Here is a 20683-nt window from a genome sequence, read left to right on the forward strand (position 1 = left end):
CTTATAGAACTCTTTGGTTGAGGTGAGTAGGTCCAAGCTGTTACTTTAGGCTTTTTGGACCAAACATTAGTGTTTCCTTATAAGTAGCCATGAGCAGTGATTAACTCATTTAATGCTACCCACCCTGCCACCTTTTGTTGTTGCGGTTGAACTTGTGTTGCATGTATCCAAAGTGGGTCTTTGACTTGGATGTGCTCTTTGGATACTAGCACTTGGTTGATTATCTTTGGCTTCTTTTGGATGCTTTTTTGTGATGGAAACTTTGGTTGATAGACTTTTTGTTTCGGTTTCCATTGCATTGTTGATGGTTTGGCTCTTGATGTAGAGGCTTCATGGGAAGTTTGATGGAAGATCGTTGAGGGTAAAGTTGTCTTGCGAGTTTGATATACTTTAGTGTTTACCTTTGCTTTACCTTTTTTTGTGATGGTTGGTAATTTCTTCTCTGCATGGATTTGAGAAACTTCATGGAGTCTTACCGTTGTCATTGTTAAAGCTTTTGATTGTTGTCAAAAGAAGATGTTCCTCTAGCTTTCTGTTAGGATTAGAATCTCTTTGATATGATGGGATTCAATTATGTGAAAATTATCCTTGTACTCCCCAATACTCAACTTGAGTACGGCTTCTGCCATGCCAAAGCTAGGAATTAATATTTTTGAACTTGTGTACACGATCTCCTCTAGCTTGATGATCGGCGGCTTTCCCATCATTATCCACGTATCATAAGACATTAATTCTTTGTTGCTTTTGGATCTATCACAGCTGAACATGTGATTTTAAGTCTTGTTTCTCCACATATGCTGAATTTGATCATCATAGGAGACAGTCGATCTTCTTCCTTGTCCATGTTCTTCTTTTGATCTTGCGTTTGTTGAACATTTGACGTTGAACTTGGAAAAAAAAAATCTTCATCTGCTTTCATTTGCGCTTTTTCTGGAGTAGAGTTCTTTGAAACAGCTTTTGTTGATTCTTCAGGTATGTCAATGATGACATATTCTCGTGGTTGCTCTGCTTTCTTCGTTTTCACTTTTGCCTCATGGTCCAAGACGTAGCCATGTGTCTCACCATTTTTGCTTTCACACTCACAAACTTCATTAGCTTCCTTCAACACCTTTATCATAAATAAGGGAGTTATATCAAAGCCATCTTCGTCGCAAAATTTGGTATTGGTCACCTCATTTACACAAACATCAAGAGTGACAAGAATTTGTTGCCATCCAAATGGTTCAAATATCTCCTCTAGGAATGGTCCTTAATGTAAGCTTCATCTTCTAATGAACGCTCTAGGATGCAATCTTCCTTTCTAAGACTTCCACACTTCGAAGCTCCACACCTCCAAATATGTGCCTTGCTTTGCAACCAAGCAAGTACCTCCTTTTTCTCTTCAATTGTGGAGTGTAATTCTTCCCCCGGGGTTTGCTTTACGTCTCTATAACTATGATCTTTGACATTAATTTTTTTAGTGACCTCTTTGGTCTCAAGTAGATATAGTCATAGACCCAGTTTTGTACCATTTTGAGCTGACGCATGAATGGTCTGCCCAATATGATGTCAAAATTGCTGATCTTGTCAAAATTCATTATGGCAAAGGTGTGCTCATACTCTATGCCACACGAGGATACAATGATTTGTTCTGATATTCCAATCGGTTTCTCCATGTATCCATCCGCTAATTGCAGTTTCAAACGAGTTTTCCTAAGAGCAGGCTTTTCCCATTTTTTCCACATTTCTTTGGTTGCAATGACAATTTTTGTCCCACTATCTAATATAGCAACCTTCTTGACTCCTTCGTACTCAAGTGGTAAGGTGGTGTTTCCTTCTTCTCCTTCACAGTAGTCACCCACCTTATTTACTGGTACTGGCTTTGTATGTGGCTTCTTAGGCGAAGTGTCATCCATGTTTTTGTCCGCAAGCTGGTCATGTGAAGGGATTTTCAACCCCATCTTTTCCAAGTGTTTTCCCATTTGGCCCCATAGATGCGGTCTAATTTTTAGTAGCTCTGAGAGATAAAGTGTACCTTGTATAGGAGAAGACATCAATTTGTGCAAGCTCTTAGTATCCATCATTTTTGGTGTGCCTTTAAACCGAGAAGGTACCATTTTAACCTCAGATTTTGTTTCAATTTCTCCTATGAAAGATGGCAAAGTCTGTAGAGAATGTGGTTTGCTCTCTTCAGATGCGACAGACTCGACATCTCCATATAGAGATCGTATATCCCCTGGAAAAAATTCATGATCCATGTTTATTTCAGGGATAGGTGCTGACTGTAAGGTAGCACTACCATCTTTTTGGTTTCTAATCGATTCCCATGAGGATTGTGGCCACGGTTCTTCTACCTCCGGAATAGGCATCACTAGTTACTTCCCTTGGCTAAAGGTGCCCCATCTGTGGTATTGGCTACTTCCCTTGTATCTAAAGGTGCCTCGACTCCTGGCTCTTCATGGTCTTTGTTTACAATACCATGGCTTTCCAATTCTTGTATTTTTTTGCGGATTAGTACCTCCATTTTTGGAGCATCTGGAACATGTGGTTCCATAAGAGCTTGGGCCGTCCGGATGAGCTCCTTGCACATTTGCAACCTCTCTTTTTCATCTCCTGGATGAGAATACGTTAGCCATCTATGCTCTTGGGTTTGATTGGGTTTTAGGCTAGCTTCATAGGCCTTCAAAATTGCATCTAAAGGCTCAAAGACTTTGTCCACCAAGATGAACCTCGCGAGTTAGTCTTTGAATCTTTAGCCACCTTTGCATTTTTCTTGCTTTCTTGCTCGTGTTTAAGTTGTTGTCTTGTTTGATGCAATTTAGTTTCCAAAGAAGCTTTCTCATGTAGCCTCTTTGTTTTCATTTTGTCTCGCTTGGCTTTCCATTATTTTCTTGCAGTTCTCACTGATATGGTCTCGATTTCTTTTTGAGGTGGCAATGTGGTTTCCTCCTCAACGCCTGTGTTTTTGGCAGCTTCTTGAGCTCGAGTCATCACCTTCAAAGGAATGGCAGGTTCTACCTCAGATCCGCTTAAAGAAGGCATCATGTCTACAACAATCATTGTCTGGATTTTTAGCATAGTGTTGTCGTAGATAGTCTTTCCCACAACCGTCACAGAATACAAATAATTCTATTTGTGGACCCTTGTTTGAACAACTTCGTGCTCAGTGGTCACCTCCACACTCATAGCATGGACCTTCTTGTTTCATAGCTGGTGATACAATCAATAGTTGTTCTTTCCTGGTAAGAATGTTCTTTGAACGATACTCCTCATTGGCTATGAACATGAGCGTGTTCGCATCCATGGTGAAGGAGTACGAGCGGAAGTGCAACGCGAGAGAGAGTGCGAGAAGAAGAGCACGACGATATGGTGAACTCGCTCTACAGTAATGTGTAGAGCATAGTGAGTTCTTATTAGGTTTTTACAAAAGAATATGTGTACATACCTGGTGGCCCGCCCACTTACCTGGGCGACCACATTGGGCTTTATACCCCAACAACCTCCCACTTAAAGTCCAATGTGGTACTTTAAGTGTGAGAGAAGCTACTATACAAGCTAATATACAAGAGATGTAGAGAAGTGATGTACTACCCTACACCTAATTGCTTGCAAAAATGCGCAAAGCTCTCTGAGGGAAGTCCTTTTGTAAGTAGATCAGCAGGATTTTTTGTGGTGTGAACTTTGACAAGCTGAAGTTGCTTATCCTCGAGCATTTCCCTGATGAAATGATACTTCACATCCACATGCTTTGTCTTTGAGTGATAAACTGGATTGCGAGCCAATTGTATAGCACTTTGACTATCACAGTATAACACAGGCATCTCTTCTATGATTCCCAAATCTGTTACTAGTCGATTAAGCCAAATTGATTCTTTGCATGCCTCTGATGCTGCAACATATTCAGCCTCTGTAGTAGACCGAGTAACACAATCTTGTAATCTAGAACGCCATGATACTGCTCCACCAGCCAATGTAAAGACATACCCTGACGTAGACCTTCGGTTGTCTAAGTCACCTGCATAATCTGAGTGTGTAAAACCCTTTACACTTAGCTCCTGACTCCCATAGCATATACGCATACTCTTTGTAGCTTTCAGGTATCTCAATATTCCTTTCACTGCCTCCCAATGTTTCTTGCCTGGGTTTGACATGTATCGACTTACTACTCCCACTGCAAATGCAATGTCTGGGCGAGTAGCAATCATTGCATACATCAAACTACCCACTGCAGACGCATATGGAATCTTATCCATTTCAGCATGTTCTTCCTCAGACACGGGACAATCTTGTTTGCTAAGTTTCACATATGGTGGCAATGGAACACTCAGTGCCTTTCCCTTCTCCATATTGAAACGTTGCAAAACCTTGTCAACATACTCTGTTTGAGATAACCAAATCAACTTCTTTGATCTGTCTCTCTCAATGCGCATACCAAGTATATGACTTGCCTCACCCATGTCTTTCATGTCAAACGATTTTGCATCTTTGACTTCAAAGCTGAAATTTCTTCCAAGTGTTTGCCAGCAATCAACATGTCATCCACATACAAAATAAGGATCAGCCAGCTGCCATCCTTAGCCTTCTTTGTATATAGACAGTGATCCAACTCACTACGTTTGTAGCCTTGAGAAAGCATAAACTTGTGGAACTTATGGTACCATGCCCTCGGTGATTGTTTTAAGCCATAAAGACTCTTTAACAACTGGCATACCAAATCTTCCTTGCCTTTGTCAACAAACCCTTCTGGTTGCTGCATGTAAATTTCCACATCTAAATCACCATGCAAGAACGCTGTCTTGACATCCATTTGGTGCAACACCAAATCTAATATGGCAACCAATGCAAGAAAGCATCTCAATGTAGTCATCTTGACCACCGCAGAGAAGACTTCATCAAAGTCAATGCCTTGTTCTTGCTTAAAGCCCTTGGCAACAAGCCTTGCTTTGTACTTTGGCTGACTATCATGAGCTGTGATCTTATACCTGTAAACCCATTTACAAGGTAGAGCCTTTTTGCCCTGTGGTAATTTAACTAGCTTCCATGTCTGGTTTTTATGCAGAGCTGTCATCTCTGATTGCATGGCCAATTGCCAATTCCTAGAGTCCTTCATTTGCACTGCTTCCTTGTAACATGAAGGCTCATTGCAATCAGTCAACATGACATAGTTCATAGATGGAACAAACCGATTAGGAGGTCGCGTGATACGTCCAGATCTACGCAAAATAGGTGGCTCAGGCTCAGCCACAACCTGTGGTTCCAATCTATCATGTCCTTGCTCCTCTTGAGCCCTGACATTTTGTCTTGCACGTGCAGGTCCATCTTCTTGGAAGACAACTCTTCTAATCTCCTCAACCCTCTCTGGTTTAGAATGATATTTGGCTTCATTAAAGTGAACATCATTGCTGCGGATAACCTTTCTGGATTCGGGATCCCAAAGTCTGTACCCCATCTCACCAGAATTACCATAGCCTAGAAAGATGCACTTTCTACTCTTTGGCTCAAGTTTGTTCTTAAATTCCTTTGCAACGTGAGTATATGCCTCACGGCCAAAGACTCTGAGATTCTTGTATGAGGGCACCTTGCCTGACCATACCATCTCTGCCACTAAATCCTTCTGCAAAACCTTGCTAGGAGATCTATTTATAAGATGAACAGCTGTTGATACAGCTTCAGCCCAAAACCCATTTGGCAGCTGTGCATAAGACAACATACTTCTGACCTTCTCTTGTATGGTCCTATTCATCCTCTCAGCAACACCATTTTGAAGAGGATTGTAAGGAGCAGTAAGTTCACGTTTTATACCTTTTGACTCGCAAAAGTCCTGAAAGGCCTTTGAAACATACTCTCCACCATTGTCAGTACGTAAGCATTTAAGCTTCTTGCCACTCTGATTCTCCACAAGTGTCACAAACGTTTTGAAAACACTAAACGCTTCATCCTTGTGCTTGAGAAAGTAAACCCATACTTTCCTCGAGTAATCATCTATAAATGTCATAAAGTAAGAAGCTCCCCCTAGAGATAGGTTAGGCATAGGTCCACACAAATCACTATGAACAAGTGCCAACTGTGTATCTCTTCTACTGCTTCTATGCTTATGTGGCTGCTGTGTTTGCTTACCATACAGACAATGTTCACAGAATTCAAAATCATTAAATGACAAGCCAGGCAAATAACCAGAACGAGACAAGATTTCCATTCCCTTCTTGGACATATGTCCTAACCGGCTATGCCACAAAGAAACGTTCGGCTGCTCGGTTACATTGATTACATTTTTAGAGACATTTGATACATAAATCATGTAAAGTCCTCCAGAATTTACTCCATGTGCTACTGTCATAGAACCCTTGGATATCTTCCACATGTTACGTCCAAAAGTGGTGACGTAGCCAGCATCATCAAGTAAACTTGTGCTGATCAAGCTCTTTGTAATTGCGGGAACATGTCTCACATTCTTCAACGTGAAAGAAGAGCCTTTTTGAAACTTCAATTGAACATCTCCAACACCTAAGATCTCACATGTCTGCCCATTGCCTAGCCGAACATGATCTTTAGTGGTCACATAAGAGGTAAACCACTCCTTGTTTGGAGACACATGAAGTGATGCCCCTGAGTCTATAATCCAGTCACTCAGTGCATTTCCATCAGATGCTGTAAGAAGAGCTGAGTCCATTGTATTTTTCAAGAAGTAGATGTCTCCTGACACTAGACTGTCATCCTCTGCAACAGTGTTTGTCACATTTATTTCTTGAATCTTCACTAAGGACTTGTTCTTCTCACCATGGTCTTCAGCTTTCTCTTTGCCTTTTTCTGCTTTCCATTCTCTACAGTCTCTTTTCATGTGACCCTTCTTGCCACAATGGTAGCATTCTATGTCACTCTTGCCTTTAGCACTGCGAGACTTGCTACGAGACTGATTCCTCTTTCCACCTTTGTACTTTTCTTTGGTCCTTCCCCTGACAACTAAGGTTGTTCCTTTGCCTTTGTCCATTGTCTTTCTATTGGTTTCTTCAGTAAGTAGACTTCCTTCTACACCTGCTATGTTCAAACCATCTGGAGGTGCAGAATTACTCAAAGCTGTGCGAAAAGTGTCCCAACTTTCCGGCAATGTGATCAACAGAAACATAGCTCTAACAGGTTCATCAAACTTGACACCTTGATATGACAACAGACTGTAGATTGTGTTGAATTCATTCAGATGATTGGACATAGGTGTCCCTTCTTTCATCTTCAAGTCAACAAGCTTCTTAAGCCAGTATACCTGTGAAGCTGCACTCTGCTTCTCATAAAGATCACTCAGCTTTAACCATGCTTGATAAGCCGACATCTCGTCTGCTACATTGAAGTAAACGCTTTCTGCCAAAGTCAGCATAATGGTAGAAAGTGCCAATTCATCCATTTCTCTCCATTCATCTTCATCCATATCTTCTGGTTTTATCCCCTTGAGCTTTATAGGTTTTATCTGCTTCTTTTGTACCAACACGTGCCAAATCTGCTTCTTCCACAATGGGAAATTGGTTCCATCCAGCTTCTTGATATTGTAAAGAGCAGTGTCCTATGATCCAGCCATAGCTACGCTTCACAGTAGTTTACTTTCCTAGGAAAAATTTGGCAGAGTTTCCCCTGTAAACTGACCTCTAAACCAATATCAACCTGTCAAATGAACCAAGAAAGCTTCAGATTCTGCAGAAATTTCGGCAGAGTCTCCTTTGTAAAATGGCCATGGTGTACTCAAAAACAGATCAAAAACAGGTGAAAAAACCACTGTCTCTCTAACACTGTAAGTTGTGGGTAAACCTGTCCTGCACCTGTACTGTCTCTCACTGGCCTGTCACTGTCCTGTAAGCATAGACTGCGACAATGCCTCAACGGCAGTAAAGCAAAGATGCAATCCCAACTGTCTAACTCACAGTCAATACATCCTAGCTGCCTATTTAAGGGTGCTCGAGGGATCGCTCCAAGACCTGTATCACCGAAAGGGTCTCAACATTCGAGAATCCCCCAGCTCAATAAAACCTCACTCGACCCTCAACAAAGGCTGCAGTAAATCTGACAGTACATAGACTTCCCACAAAGTCATACATCCACAAATTTTCCACTATATGCTGTAACCGTTGCGGCGGTTGTTTGCTGCGTGACTCACAGCCAGCAAACCCTCAACAGACATACATCATCTTTGACAATACATCCCATGTGGAAGTACCTGCAATGTCAGGATGAAATCTGGAATATCAAGCAGCAAACACAAGCTACCTGATGAACTAGTGGATGTCGCCTACAGTCTGTGTGTAGATGCGCCCGTGTCGTATGTGACACGCCTCCAAGAACTGTGAGCCGTCCTTCGATGTGTAGACAGTCACAAATCAACACTTTGGGAGTGCCGATATCCTCAGCACCTGCAGTCGTAGGCCGAAACCCCAAATTTGCAGAGGTGGATCTGCACCCGCCGAGACCACCTAGTCGAAAAATGGCATGCGCAGAACTTTGTCAAAGCCGAACGGTGGCCGAGATGACCTCAGAATGAAATTCTGAGAACACCCACAGGATTTGGGCCCGTGTCTTCGCCTGTCGAATCTCACTCCAATCTGAGCAGGTGACTCTAGCTTCCCGCAGTGCTGCCCCGAGCCTCGATCTTAGCTCTGATACCAGTTGAAGGAGTACGAGCGAAAGTGCGACGCGAGAGAGAGTGCGAGAAGAAGAGCACGACGATATGGTGAACTCGCTCTATAGTAATGTGTAGAGCATAGTGAGTTCTTATTAGGTTTTTACAAAAGAATATGTATACATACCTGGCGGCCCGCCCACTTACCTGGGCGACCACATTGGGCTTTATACCCCAACACATGGAGTATTGGTTTTTCACAGGTTGTGACACATGTGCTGGTTCAACGTAGTTAATTATCACTCTACCATCGTTTAGAAGTGGTTCTTGTTGTCCTAGAATTTGTTGCAGCTTTGGTTGAGTGTTACACCATGGAGTGGGATGATCCCCTCCACAAGTATTGCATCTCCTCAATTGAGGTTTTCATACGTTTAGGTTTTGTAAGTAGACTTTGTTCATTCTTCTAATCACCTCCTTGATCACTTGATCAAAGCTCGATGTCATAGGAATTCCAAAATCTTACTTCGTGGCAGATTTGCTTTTTGGAGATGAGGTGCTACTAGTCACGTTGTCTGTATCTTTAGTCACCTCTCCGTAGGCCTTGCAATTGTCAACTAGATATAGAGCTTCTCTAGTGACTTGATCGAATGTCGTGCATCCTTTCAAATGTAGGTCCTTTTTTAGAGTTTTATTCCTCAAGCTCTCTATGAAGCGAACTGATAATCTTTCATCTTGCCGTAACTCTCTCACAGGACATCTATCTATGTATTGTTTGAAGCGAAGCAAAGCTTCCTTCGCTCTTTTATTCGCTTTTTGTTTGAAAGCGTAGATGTGTGACACCGTGTTATGTTTGATTCCCCTTTTTGAGAACTCCTCTACAAATTCATGTAAGAGGTGTGATATGTTTGGAAATTCATCTCTATTCAATGGTTGGAACCAATACAAGGTTGTTATTTCCAATGTCCACCCAAATCCCTCATACTGAGTATGGAAATCCGCAATCTGTTTAGCCCTCAAAACTTGTTTGAAGAGTGAGACATGTGCATATGAATCCCTTGGCCCATTGTACTTTGTTTTGACACATTGGGCCACTTGATATGGTCTTAATCTTTGTGGTTCAGTCACCAATCTAACCAATTTGTGGTCTCTTGGAAAAATGTCTCTCGTGCTCTCCTCTCATCTTGGAGAAAATCCTAGCAGAAGCGTCTCATATATGTGCTCTGGCATCATTTTTGGTTGAATGTAAGTAGAGATCGGAGTACCCTTGTATGTGTATCGTTCTAAGTCAATTGGAGCAACAAGTTTGTACTCAGGTTCATACTTATCTACCATCAAAACCTGCACTCCGTTGGCATCTGTATACGTAAATGCATAGAGGTTCTTATGGGTGATCAACTCTCTAGCATAGGGCTCTACACACTTGTAGAAGATATATGGATCCCCGTTTGTGAATCTATATATGCCCTCATGATCATAATCTGCAAGCACCTTCATGGATTCATTGGCTTTGATGAATCTCACATTCAATTCATTGATTAGAGGATGCCTCTCCTCTAGGTATTCTCCGAATCCCATAGTTGAAGGCATTGCAACGTTTCTTGCATTTTTCATGTCTCTGTGTGGAGTAGAAAACCCTGGTGGTGGATGATTTGCCATGGTTAAGGCTCACTCAAATCTCTCAAGATAGTCCTTGACAAGCCCACTTTGGCTTAGTGCAACTTATCCCTTTTTGCCCTTGATTAGGTCTCTCAAAATCCAGGAACTTGTGGCTCTTTTGCTCTCTGGAAACTAGTTTTGGGGTACCCTAAATGTTTTGGGGTACCCTAAAAGTTTGGAACTAGGAAACCTAGGAAAAATTAGCTTTATAACCTGGATCTAGGTGTGTCCTATTGCCCGACTTCTTTCTTCCTGGCTATACCTAGCTCAATTTGGAGTTGTCTATCAAAAGTTAGAGCAATTCTCGTGAACTGCACTTGAAACAGCACTTAGAACAATCTAAGGACCAGAACACAGGAACTTTGGCTTGTATCTTGGTCTCTAGAAGGTATTTTTAGCTCAAACTTGAGATTTGAGATGTAGTCAAGTATGTCTACAAGATCACTAAGTCAGATACTCCCACTATGCAGAGGTACATGGATCACGATCCATGTTCCTCTGTCAAATTTTTTTCTCCAAATTTTGACAGTTTGTAGAAAAGGTCATGTGTAGGCTCTGTGCCAATTTTCATCAAATTTTGAGGTTGAGGTACATGGATCGCGATCCATGTTCAACCACATCAGACTTGATCTCTTAGGAGTATGTTACTGACTATGTCCATAAGCTAAATCTCAAATCTTTTTGGATTTGGACTTGGTTTGGTTTGATAGGTCAAATAGCCAACATTAGGTCTGTACAACGGTTTTCAGTCTGTCACCTGTATTGCTTCCTTTTGACCCAAATTTGCTCAATTTTTTTCAAAACTGGACTTGGGGATATGTTTCCTTGTGTATGCACTACTGATATGGAAAGTTTCAGGTTAAGTTGTCACCATGGGTACATGGATCGCGATCCATGTTTGGAGCCCAAATTGACTTCTCTTGGTACCATCAGATTGAACATGATTAGTAGGTTCTATGGTATCAAAAATTTTGAAAATGGACCTCTGGATAGAAAGTTAGATCAATTATGGCACTTACTTAGCGTACTTGGCAGTTCTGGGCTTTTGGTTTGGTTTTTGATATCCAAATTCAGTTTTGAAAAGACCATTAGACTCCTTGTGATGTCCTCTAGCTATGGTGAAAGTTTGGTCTTAGTATGTGACAAAGAAACATGGATCGCGATCCATGTACCTATATGTCAAAATGTACTAAAACTTGGCACATAAATTTTCCTTGATCTCTTGATCCCTGCTATATGGTTTTTGTGTGATTTGGACTTGTTTATGTCAGACAAAAGTCAATCCCTAGGTCTGTTTTAGGGTTTTCACCTTAAACTGTTTTTTACTCTTTTCATTTACTTTTTAACCTTTTTTGACCAAATTTCTTTGGGGACTTTTGTTCACAATGGTCCCTGCTACAGGCTGGAAAAGTTTTTGTCCAAAAATTTATCAGGGGTCCATGGATCGCGATCCATGTTCCACCACTTTTGGATTTGAACTTTGGTGTGCTGATAGCTTGTGATGTTTGTAGCTTGCTCCACAAATAATTTTTGGATTTGGAGAAGTTTTGCTCTACCAAAACTGACTTCTACGGTCTTTTGTGACAGTTCTGACAATGTTTTGTTTTTTGCTCTTTTGATCACTTTTTACAATTTTTTTGCATTTGGTTCATTTGGGAAAAGTGTTTGTCTATGTCTCAGCTACCTATTGCTCAAATCTCAGCCAAAAACTTTGATGAGATACATGGATCGTGATCCATGTTCCATCACATTTGAACACCAAACTTGTTCTGATGATTACCTATAGTGTCATTAGTCTATTCCACAACTTCTTTTTGAATTTGGACAATTTTTCCCAGACAAAAGTGAGTTTTTATGTCTGCCTTGCGGTTTTTGGCTATCTGGCCAAATTTTGGTGTTTTGATCAACTTTTTTCAATTTTTTGCTATGCTCCCTTTTGGCAAAGTTGTTCCACTAGTTATCGAGTATGTAATTGTCAAATATCAGTCCCAAATGTTAGAAGATACATGGATCGCCATCCATGTTTGACAGCATTTTTTCATGAATTTTGTTCTGCAGGTTCTCTATTCCCTGTAGAAGCCAAATCTCACCCCTTTTTGAATTTGGATCCCAAAATGTTAAAAAACCCAAAATTTTGTGTTTGAAATGCCTATTTTGCTGTTTTTGCCCTAGCAAGTAATTCTGATGTGATTTTTTTGTTTCAAGCAAACTTGATCAGAGCAGTTTCCCAATTATGTACACTGTAACTTGTCACTTTTCACCAAAAATGGTCTCTAGGGTACATGGATCGCGATCCATGTTCCTCCACAGAATCTTGGCAGACTTTCCAGATTGCTTCTAGAGAGTATGTTGATGCCCTAGATCCACAAATTTTTGAATTTGGATCACTTTTCATGTCTCTACCATCAAATTTTCACAATTTTTGAGTTATGTTTATTTCGGCCAAAATATGGTTTTCACCCTTTTTTCCCTCAATCTTATAGCCCAAATTTGATGGTGGTCATTTCTACTTATCCTACTCCTAAGTACTGGAATGAAACATGAAACAAAAACAAAGAAAACGGTATAAAATAAAGTCAAAACGAAAAATGGAACAGCACTCTGAAAGTAATGAGAAAATGGAAGAATGAAATGATTTTGGCTATCTCACTCACAACTCTCTTTACCTATCGAGAATAGATCTACCAAGTCCTCGACTTCTAGGCTCTACCAAGCACTAAACCTTGAGTCTAGCTGATTCACTGCTACGATGTAAATGGAATGGATGACAAATCTTCAAAAAGAACGCTCTAAATATGCACTAGGTCACTCACCATCTAAGGATCTATCCCGGCAACGGTGCCAATGTTAGCAGGTCGCCGCGATGAAAATATGTAGCATAGCGATTTGGCACTAACATAATGTCAATACTCAAGGAAGTGACTCGGATGGGGCACAGAGACTCTTTGAGATCGTCAATCTCAAGAAGTGAACCTTAACAAGCAAGCACACTAATTAACAAGCAAACCAACACTCAAAGATCAAGAAAATCTACCTATGTCCTTTCTCAGAGCTCTAGGTCATCACGCCATTCCGGCACTCGAACAGACTCGAAATGCAACGAAACTTTAGGAGGAAGTCTAGGACACCTAGGGACACTATCCTACCAAGTCTGGTTACAATCCGATAAGGTACCAAAATCACGATCCATCATGAAAAAGGTCCTGAAAACTGCAACAACAGATGAGTCCAGAAAGGTCGCCCTATGGTCTAGGAACACTCTCCTATGGTAAAACGACTAAAAACAGTGATTTAAGCACTCAAATTTGCAATTAAGGCTCATGGACACATAGTTACGAACCACATCAAAACTCACAAAGCTTACACTTAAATGAAAGAGCAAAGAGAGAGGAACACAATGCAAGTTTCAAAATTGAAAACTGATTACCCAATCGTCAAAAAAGTTAATTAAAAGTTGGAGCAGCTTCGTAGCTTGAGCATACGTACAACAGAGCTCTTTCTTCTCTCAAGATAAGCCTCCTTTCCCATTAAGGTCATTGACATTTATACCTAGGGTATTCTAAATGGCCAATGGCTGGTTCACATGGACATGTACAATTGTCATTACAACTCATAGAATTGACCAGCTACTCTAGAATCAAGATTTACATAGAGTATCACTACACTAGCTCGGCAAAATAATAGATTACAAATGTGGTGTTCGACTATGTGTCTAGCCAAGTGGGCACCCGTTCAATCAATCCTCAAACACGTGGGTATTTCATACATGAGTAATGGGGAGTCTCATATTGCCTCGATATAGTCGAGAACTATTTGATTTTCTTCTGACATCATTTTCCTCAGAATTTTGACCAAATGAAAAAGGCTTTTTAGACAGTTCTCTTGCTCCCAAAGGGTCATCTGGGTTCTTGCCCTCAAACTACTGAACAAGTTGTTCTCCAAAGGAACTGTGACTTTGTGGTCTAGCACTCTTTTGGCTATCTACGTTTTCACCAATAAAGCCTTAATCTCGCATATGATATCTTGCATACATTTGCAGGCTGGCCTATTTCCCACTGGCATTTTTAGAACTCCCAAGCTGGATATTCATTGTGGTGAGCTGCTTGGTTTGGGGGTTCACCAGCAAATTATTGTATGTTAGTGCAAATTTTGGAATTCTATCCAATACCTAAATAACATTAGGATGAGCTGGTAGCCTGCATGTTTCTTGTTCATGATAGCTTACGATGTTCCATTGCTTGATTATGCATTTAGCCTAACATATAATATCTAATATTTCTCCAGATTCTAGTAGACATCATCATTCCATAGAAAAGTCTAGAGCTTGAGAGATTTCTCCCAGTGTACACTCTTGTTGAGACTCAAACATTGTTTAGAAAAGCCCGAGGTATGCTTTGAATGGCTATGTTAGCACATCTTTTCCTTTTTTTCTTGGTCAACATCATCTGTGCTGCTAGACAGTTGGTTTCTATTCTAGTGGCATTTCACCCTACCCTTACTTAGTCTAGTTTTCTTGCTTATCAAATGGTTGTTTCGATGGATCCTTAGACTTGCAATGGTCTATACTAGGCTAAGTTCCCCCCTAAGCAGATTCAAGAGCTGGAGGTGGTTTGTCACTATCATCGTCATCTTTTTTGTCTACTAATCCCCCATTTGCCTCCTAATCTTTGTCCTTATCATCTTCATCATCCTCATCCCCATCATCATCAAGATTGGTAGTTAAATGCTCAATGAGGGTTTGGTTTGCTAGGGTACGGGTATATATGGAGATCTTATCCTCCAAATCATCCTTTATAGTACTAACCAAGTTTTGTAGATCTTCCAAATTCAAAGCTCCAGTGTCAAAAATGTCCATCAAGGATTGAAATATGTATTTTTCCAAGATTGAGTGTCTCAAAACATTATGAACTTCTTTTAAACTATTGAGGGCAACAATATTTTGATATAGTAATACCCTTTATGTAGCCAAATCCTGTGTAAACAAGCATTGAGGCTTGAATTTTTCACATTTCATTGGTCCACTTTTTGTTGGAGCTCCTTAATGGTCATTGCACTTTGCTCCCTTTGACATTCTTCTTCAATCATATATTCTTTAAGCATAAGGATTTCCTTTCTTTCAGTTTTTGATTTCATAATCTCTCCTTCTAGATCTTGTTCTAGCCTACTGACATCCGATTGCTTGATGGAGCTATGGGCTTCCATCATCTGACCAATAGCATTCACAATGGTGTTCCACCCCATCTAGATGGTGGCCACACACCCATCAGTTATTGTCTCAGCATCTATCCTTTTATTTCTATAAGTATGAACCGGGACTTTACATAGTACTAGTAAGGTGTGTAATGAATCCATTACCATTCCCTATAAGTCTATTCTTTTAGAGAGCTTGTAACATGTCTATTGGTGTTTTGATGATTGTGGAGGCAATGATGGTGGCTTGTTCATATGTGCTTGTTTATCTGGACTTTTTTGAAGTTCAATTGCTTTGTCGAGTGTTGTATCATTCAAAACGATGGTTGTTGTAATTGAAGCACCTACTGCATGTTTAGTTGTTGGCTCTGATTTCTTTTCAAAAGTTGTGATTCTTGATTTCTTGGTTATCGCATTGAGTTGGTCTCAAAACTCCTTAGTGAGTTTTTGTTTTTTGGTTGGGAGCTCAGATGTCCCTACTACATCCTTTTCTAGATCCTTCTTGGATCTCTAGACCTACCATATGGACTTAGGGACTTTATCCCCACTTAGATTTGGTAATATGTTTTGCACATTTATATGTTACCATACATATGAGGTAGTGATGTGTGTGAACACATCACTACCACATATGTGTTTGAACACGTCCTAAGTGTGAACACACTTAGGACTGCCGAGGCATTTTTTCCTTCACTATGATCTTTTTCCCCCCGTGCATTGTATATATAGCTGACTTATCTTTGATGATTGTGCACTAAGCAATACATACTCTATGTTGTGTGCCTTGAGATTCTTCGTCTTCTCCAAGCTGTGTATGTTTCCTTGCAACCCTATTTCCAACGATTGGTATCAAAGCAGGTTGCATCTTCCCGAGCTTAGACGCCAACATTACCAGTAGACGCCCACTCACTTTCTCAGACTTTTTTGAGCTTTGGTGAGTGTCAGTAGGTTGAAAAAATCTTTGGGATATCTTGTAAAGCTTGGTCTACTCATACTTTCCATTCAAGCTCATTTTGCCTTCCATTTTCACTACAAGTAGTAATGCGCATGCAATTTTGTCATTTTGTGCAAATTTTTTATCAGTGCCATTTTTTGCCAACAGGTCCTTACATTCTTCTTTGGGTTGTGATATATAGCACACGTTAGTCCCGCTACATTTCTCCTATTTTTGGGCAGTTTTCACATCAAGTGCAGGCATTCGCCATGGCTCACAACAACACAAATGTGTTCAAGATGTTTGCTACTGAGGATAAATTGGATAGGGATAATTACCCAATGTGGGCTTACATGATGCAACATGTTCTTGTGTCATAGGGCATTTGGAATGTTGTGCAGGGCATTGACGTATGCTCTGGTTGTCAGGATACAGGTGATGTTGAGGATGTTGCAAGATTTGGTGGCAGGGTTGCTTCTACCAAAGCTGTTTTGCCTACAACTGAGCAAGCTCGTTGGGATGTTCAAGATGCACAAGCTCATGCATTGATTATGTTATCTATGAAGCACACTATTAATCCTCACATTCATTCAACTAAATCAGCTAAACAGGCTTGTAATATTCTCATTGGTCTTTATGCAAGTCGCAATGAGGCTAAAATTGCATTACTATGTAAAGAGTTGAAATCAAAGATTATGCATGAGGAAGATGAAATGGAAACTTTCCTTGCTGGTATCAAGGATATTAATGAGCAAATTATTTTTGCAAGCAAAGTCATTTCTGACAGTTCCCTTGTGCAAACAATTCTTGATGCTTTGCCAAATTGTTACCAGAATTTTGCTAGTACTTGGAGACTTGTGACCCAAGGAAATCCTGAAGTTGTAGAGTTTGATGCATTATGTACATTGTTGTTGCAAGAGTCACTTCCAAGAAAAAAAAAATAGGGCTAAATATCATGCAGTTGAACAAGCCTTTATTGTTGCTCAAAGAAAAAGTGGTAATAACAGCAATGTAGCCACTTCCCATGGTCCTTCGACAAGTGGCAAATCACTTGTTTCCAATGCTTCTATTGGCAACACCTCTTCTAGGAATTCTAGTGAAAAGGGCAAAAAGAAGATGCATTTCCATTATTGTAAAGCTAATGATCACTTGATCAAGCAATGTCTAAGTTTGAAGGCAAAAGAGGCTAAGAAGAAAGAGGTTGGTTCCACTACAAGTGCAGCTATTGTAGAGTCCTCTGTGAAAGGAGATTGTGATGTTGATGTAGATATAGAATGGGCTTTAGTGCAAAGTGCACTTATGATCCTTCGGTCCATGATGTATGTATGCTAGTTGGTGTAGATTCACACGTGTGGTACTTTGATAGTGGTGCTACAAAGCACATTACCTCTCATCATGACGTGTTTCCCTCTCTCGAGGAAGTCCCTCATGGGAATCTAGTCACTTGTGCCAACAATGCCTCTTATCCAATCAAGAAAGTTGGAAAGATTGTGTTGACTACTGTGAATGGCAGTTCTTTCACACTTGTTGATGCAATTTATGTACCTAGGATCAAGAAGAACCTTTTGTCTATATCTGCACTTGCTAGACTTGGTCTTGTTGTCAAATTTGTGGATGACACATGAACAGTTCACGGTCTCAATTTTGGTGATGAAATTGTTGCACCTAGTATTTTATGGTGTGGGATGTATAAATTTTCTTTGTATGACAAGTGTGGGTAGATTCTTTTAAATGTAGTTGTGGTGCACAACTTTGGCATGCACGTTTTGGGCATCTGAATTTTGCAAGTTTATTGCATTTGCAAAAACCTGATATGGTTGCTTCTTTGCCGCCTCTTAAAGCACCTATGAAGCATGTTTGTGAAGGCTTTATTTTGGGTAAGATGCAACATTCAAAGTATCCAAAGGATGGTTTAGTAAGGGCTACATGCAAGTTGCAGCTTGTGCATAGTGATGTTTGTGGCCCTATGCAAACTCCATCCTTGGGCAATTACCTTTACTTCGTGAATTTCATTGATGATTACTTCAGACTTGCATGGGTGTATCCGCTTAAAGCTAAGCCCGAAGTGTTTATGTGCTTCAAGCAATTTCTGGTTATGGCTAAAAATTTCTCTAAATGTACTATGGGCACCTTCATTCATATCGAGGGGGGGAGTATATGTCTCATGAGTTTACTACATTTTTGGCTAGTTGTGGGATAAAACACCAATGTATAGTGCCATATACACCTCAGCAAAATGGTGTTGCTGCTCTCTCTCTCTCTCTCTCTCTCTCTCTCTCTCTCTCTCTCTCTCTCTCTCTCTCTCTCTCTCTCTAGAATGAGTCTTGCTCTCCAACGCTACCATCTTTTAACAATGGCTAGTTGTTCTTATGATATCCTTTTGCACCTACAAATGAGAGAAAAGTGGATGAGTGTTTTCTATTGGCTTTGTTGACACTAAGAAGGCTACATCTTTCCTAATTCCGGGCAGCATTCTTGTGCATTCAATATTTTGTGCCACTTCTTACCTGGGAGCAACTGCTTAAATGTCACACGACTACATTGACCAAGGCTGCATCTTTTCTACTTCCACAAACCATTCTTGTGCATTCAATTTTTTTGTTACCTCCTACTTGCCAATAGTTGAATAAATATCATATCATTAGTTCTTTCCATTACTATCTACTTTGAGCTCTAGTAGCCATAGTTCCTTCTTGGCTAGAGCTTCCTATTTTAGAGATCCATTTTGCAATGTGAATAGAAGAAATTTTTTTAAAGGCTTTGTGACGCTAAGAAGGCTACATTGGCCAAGGCTACCTTTTTGTTACTTAATTGGGGCACCATTCTGGTCCATTCAATGTTTGTGGCGCCCCATGTCTGCCAGTAATGTCACACAATAACCCATGTTGTAGCTTTACATAAGGTCTCTATTTCTACTGCACACTTCACTTGGCCAATAGTCCAAGCTTAGCATTACTCCATTTTTGAGAATCACAGCCGACCAAATTGGAGAATAATCTGATGATAATGTTTTGCAATTGGGATGATGCCCTTGTATTGCATCCACCAAAGTGAGCATATCGTCCTTTGGCAAGAATTCCTCACTTTGTCTCTGAGAGCCCAAGGCTTCCTTTCCAAAGCCATGCTAGGCATATCCTACAAAAAGCACACTTCAGAAGTACATTTTTTTACAAAAAGCTCATGAATAACCTTTTGTGATTTTGTAAAGGCATCACGGTGGAAAAATGTGTCAATAACCAAAGCATTACCAAGCAAAACATGTTTCTCCAACAACCCTTGACTTGTAGTATTTGGTTAAAAAATCTCTTTGCATCTGATTGAAATAGACCATAGCTTCCTTGCCACAACCATGTTGGGTATATCGTGCAATCCATGCACTCCGATAGATGACAGCTTGGATAGGATGCTCGAAGAAAAAATTTACTAAGGCACCACAGTTTGCAAAAATATTGACCAAAACACAACAAAAAAAAGACATCTTTCTCCAACAATGGAAATTCGCTCCCGACAAGGTAACACATAATGTTTACAAGCCTTCCATTAATTCAATTGAGTCAAAAAGTGTATATGCCATCGCCACAAGGAACTTAGGCTAGGTTCAGACGAGGCGGCAGCACAACAACGAACAGGGGCGCTTCGCTAGGTGGCACATGAGCATTGGATGAAGCTAAGGGAGGGTTCTCCGGCCCCACCAGCGCCCTCGTTTGCTCCAATAGATGACAGCTTGGATAGGATGCTCGAAGAAAAAATTTACTAAGGCACCACAGTTTGCAAAAATATTGACCAAAACACAACAAAAAAAGACATCTTTCTCCAACAATGGAAATTCGCTCCCGACAAGGTAACACATAATGTTTACAAGCCTTCCATTAATTCAATTGAGTCAAAAAGTGTAAATGCCATCGCCACAAGGAACTTAGGCTAGGTTCAGACGAGGCGGCAGCACAACAACGAACAGGGGCGCTTCGCTAGGTGGCACATGAGCATTGGATGAAGCTAAGGGAGGGTTCTCCGGCCCCACCAGCGCCCTCGTTTGCTCCAATAGATGACAGCTTGGATAGGATGCTCGAAGAAAAAAATTACTAAGGCACCACAGTTTGCAAAAATATTGACCGAAACACAACAAAAAAAGACATCTTTCTCCAACAATGAAAATTCGCTCCCGACAAGGTAACACATAATGTTTACAAGCCTTCCATTAATTCAATTGACTCAAAAAGTGTAAATGCCATCGCCACAAGGAACTTAGGCTAGGTTCAGACGAGGCGGCAGCACAACAACGAACAGGGGCGCTTCGCTAGGTAGCACATGAGCATTGGATGAAG

The sequence above is a fragment of the Adiantum capillus-veneris genome, chromosome 1 (genome assembly GCF_014529385.1).
Source record: "Adiantum capillus-veneris isolate H3 chromosome 1, ASM1452938v2, whole genome shotgun sequence".
Lineage (NCBI taxonomy): Eukaryota > Viridiplantae > Streptophyta > Polypodiopsida > Polypodiales > Pteridaceae > Adiantum > Adiantum capillus-veneris.